We start from the raw sequence: 4135 nt of genomic DNA, 5'->3' as shown, positions 1-4135 counted from the left end.
CAATCCACTTGTCAGCTTCATCCCGTTGTATCTTCACTGTCACCCACTGAGACCTTTTGTGATCCTTTCCCAGAATAAATTCCTTCCCTGCCTCGGTGATCTCCCTCTCCCATGAATGCTTCCATTGCAGCTTCCACCCCCTCACCACTCCTCTTGTCGTTGGCTTTCTCTCACTCCCTGATTCGTGGCTGATGCAGCCATTGGTGAGGCCAGATTGAGAAGCTGCCGTTGGTCAGAGGGAAGTAATTGTGGGAGGTGGTGTTCTTGGACAGGTTGTTGTTGATTGGATTGACTGATGCAGCACATTGCTTTTTACACAAGTACCAAACAAGTACTTTGACTCTGGCCTCACTAAGGAAGACACAAACAATCTCACAGAAATACTATGGGACCTAGTGGGAGGGAGGAACTGAAGAAAATCCACATTAGTCAGGAAATGGTGCCAGGCAAACTGTTGGGACTGAAGGCAGATAAATCCCCAGAGTCTGATGTTCTGCATCCCAGGGTACTCAAGGAGGTGGCCCTAGAGATCGTGGATGCATTGGTGATCATTTTCCAATGTCCTATAGACTCTGGATCGGTTCCTGTGGACTGGAGGTTAGCCAATGTAACTCCACTTTTTAAGAAAGGAGGGAAAGAGAAAATGGAATTATAAACCAGTTAGCCTGACATTGGTAATGCGGAAGATGCTTGAGTCGAATATTAAAAATGGAATATCAGCGCATTTGGAAAGCAGTGACAGGATCGGTCAAAGTTAGCATGGATTTATGAAGGAGAAATCATGCTTGACTCATCTTCTGGAATTTTTTGAGAATGCAACAACTAGAATGGACAACGGAGAGCCAGTGGATGTGGTGTATCTGGACTTTCATAAAGCCTTTGACAAGGTCCCACACAAGAGATTAGTGTGCAAAATTAGAGCACATGGTATTGGGGATAGGGCATTAACATGGATAGAGAACTGGTTGACAGACAGGAAGAAAAAAGTAGGAATTAATGGTCCTTTTCAGAATGGAAAGCAATGCTAGTGGCGTGCAAGGCTCAGTTCTGGGACCGCAGCTATTTACAATAAATATATTCATGATTTATACAAAGGAATTAAATGTAAAATCTCCAAGATTGCGGATGACACAAAGCTGGTGGCAGTGTGAGGAGGATGCTATGAGGCTGTAGGTTGACTTGGATAGGTTAGCAGAGTGGGCAGATGCATGGCAGATGCAGTATAATGTGGATAAATGTGAGGTTATCCACTTTGATGACAAGAACAAGAAGGCAGATTATTATCTGGGCAAATTGCCCGACACCCGGTTGAGCTGATTTATAAACAGAGGTTTTCATACAGATGTGCTGAGTAATTTCTGGGCCCAGTTCATCTTCTGCAGCCCACCCACAGGACTGTGAAAGCTCTCTCCCTGCAACTATTCCACTAACTCCCCATGTATCCTCTCCACAGCCTTTATTTCTCACCCAGGTGCGGTGTCCGGGACCCGACACACCAGGTGCGGCCGAAGGACAAGAGTTCAAGTGTGTCCCGCCTTCTCCTCAGCGCAGCACTGAGTGCAGAGGTGGGGAGGAAGTAACAGTGGGACAGGAAGGCTGCGAGAAACTGGACTCACACAGCACCAAACACACAGCTCATGATGCAGTTCTCTTTATTATTGGCTGAGAAGCTAAGTGAGTACAGTCACCACAGACAGTGAGAGCGGCTACAGAGAAATCAAAGCACTGGATCCACTGCTGGAAAGGATGAGTGGACCATTCTGGAGTCTTCTAATCACAGCGCAGTTTGTAGGAACAAACAAAATCACGTTTTGTCTCACAGGGCAAATCATTCCAGAATCCCTTTCCTAGAAACATGAAAAGAGAAAAGCATTTTCCTGTTAGTCCACAAATAAAATGCTGCAGATACTGGAAATGTGAAATAAAGTCTGGAAATACCCAATAGGTCAGGCAGCATTTGTGGAGAGGGAATAGAATGGTAATTGAGAGAAATCTTAATACGGTTCCTCTCTCCGCAGATACTGCCTGACCTGCTGAGTGTTTCCATCATTTTCTTTTTTCCGTTTGGTCAAAATGTTTCATCTATTTGAGTCAGATCTAGAATCTGTGGAGCTGGATCAGAAACAGACCACTCGGCCCATGGATCCGTGCAACTGTTGCTGCTCCTCACCAGCCTCCCCCCTCCCTTCATCGACCCCATCAACACATCCGTCTGTTCCTTTCTCCATCGACCTCTCCCTTAACTACATCTGTGCTCTCTGCCTCGATTACGTGCTCCTGAGCTCCACCTGCCCGCAACGCCCACGTCAAGAGGATTTTCTCTCTTTGATTTATCGGTGGCTATTTTACATTTATGACCAGGAAATCTGTTTTCACATTCGAGGAAACATCCTCTCGACATCCCCCTACAAATCCTTCACAGTGAGATCGGCCCCTGGCTGGTCCCCCTTCAATCTTCTCTCTTGTGGAGAACAAGCCTCAGCCTGTTGGATCCTCACTGCCGCTCTGTTTTGTGACAGTTCACTGCTCCACTGCCTCTCAGTTTGTTGTCAAACAGTGACATGGAACGGTTCACACGACAGCATGTCCACTCTAACCAGGATACACAGAGGTTGAGCATAATGTTTCTGTGTTTAATTCATTTAAAAATGAATCTCAGGACATTCCTTTCACTTCCTGTCTGTGTTCAGTTCTTTCTTTATGTGCCGTGTCACACTGTACCTTCCTCTAACTCCAGTGTTGCCCCCTTGTACATTCCTCCTGCACAGTTACAATCGGTGTCTGTTCCCCTGACTCCTGCATTACATCCCATACATCCTCCTCTCACTGCTGGGCAGTCAGTCCAGTTCTGCAGAGCACAGGACCCATGGGGTTGGTTCCCTCCCTCAGTGTAACAGCAGGTCTGTGGAGGTCAACTGTGTCTGAAATCAACTTCCAACAGAACAACATTTCTGTCATTGTTACACTTACCACGAAAGTTTGTTTCCACACAATCTTCGTTGCCTAGACTATTAGGTTCACCCTTACTCCATTGTCGGTAACTCGGTGAAGATCCATCGTTCCATGTGAAAGTCCCTTCCTGTGTATAAAACAATGGTCATTCCCATTGGAATGCTGAGTAACAGTGCAGGGAGGAGCTGTACCTGAGCCATTAAGCTTTTATTACAAAGGTTCCTGATAATATAATTGTATGGATTTTCCTTATACTGTCTTTTCTTCAGCTTTAGGAACATATGGCTGATCATCTAAAATTAATACCCCGTTCCTGCTTTTTCCCCAGATCCCTTGATTCCTTTAGCCCCAAGAGCTATCTAATTCTCTTTTTTTTTTTTAATCCAGTGAATTGAGCTTTAGAGAACTCATGTGAGTTATTTCAATTTAATTTCCCCAAATCTGTAAATTCTCATTGTCAGATTCCTTCTCAGCTGCTCTGTGACATCGCTCTGCACACCAGCCTCGCCCCGTGTCCTTTCCACATTTTGGGACCAAAACTAATTCAGTTTCAGGAGACGGATTAACTGGAACCCGACTGCGGAGAGGATCGGGCAGAATGAAGGGAAATGTTGAGGCCGGCACTGGTCAGGCATGATCGTATTGAAGGGCGGGGCAGGCTTGAGGGGCCGAGTGGCCTACTCCTGCTGCCATTTTCTCCTGTTTTGTCAGTGCATATTTTATATTGATACATTGATACAGTATTGACCCCTTTATAATGCTGACGTGTCATCGTTAACTTTACCTGGCATCTGTCGTTTAGGCCAATCCAAGCTTCAGGACTATCATTGCTCACTGCACCAATCACTTTGGCGATGAATGTGTTGTGTTCGCTCGAGGTCACAGTAGCCAGATGCCCGTAATGTGGTTGGTGATTGTAGAACGCCTGTAAACAAACAATATAGTTTATCTGTTGTAATGAATCAGTGTGTTCCATCCTCTCACAAACCTCCAAATAAATCATTCGAAGTGACGTTGAAAATTGGGGAACTTTATTCCCTGGATGTGGAGCTTCCCCCAAATCCCAATATTTCACCCACTGGTCCGAGCGATGGAAACCGGAGCCCACGGCTGCAGCGAAGCGCACCCTGGAACACAGGGACTCATCGCAGGCAATTCAACGACAGGCTGTGCTGTCAGTTCA

At 45.9% G+C, this 4135-nt stretch overlaps 1 long non-coding RNA gene across 1 annotated transcript; it reads right to left on the bottom strand.

Annotated features, from left to right (window-relative positions):
• Positions 1-1722: 1722 nt before the first annotated feature.
• Positions 1723-3872, bottom strand: LOC144605145 (uncharacterized). Its single transcript, XR_013548820.1, has 3 exons — positions 3737-3872; positions 2971-3079; positions 1723-1847 (listed from the first exon to the last, which is right to left on the bottom strand). It is a non-coding gene; the product is annotated as an uncharacterized LOC144605145 (long non-coding RNA).
• Positions 3873-4135: the final 263 nt, after the last annotated feature.

Source organism: Rhinoraja longicauda, chromosome 23 (genome assembly GCF_053455715.1).
Source record: "Rhinoraja longicauda isolate Sanriku21f chromosome 23, sRhiLon1.1, whole genome shotgun sequence".
Taxonomy (NCBI): domain Eukaryota; kingdom Metazoa; phylum Chordata; class Chondrichthyes; order Rajiformes; family Arhynchobatidae; genus Rhinoraja; species Rhinoraja longicauda.
The sequence above is the reverse complement of the archived record's forward strand: the minus strand, read 5'-3'. Positions and strand labels throughout refer to the sequence as shown.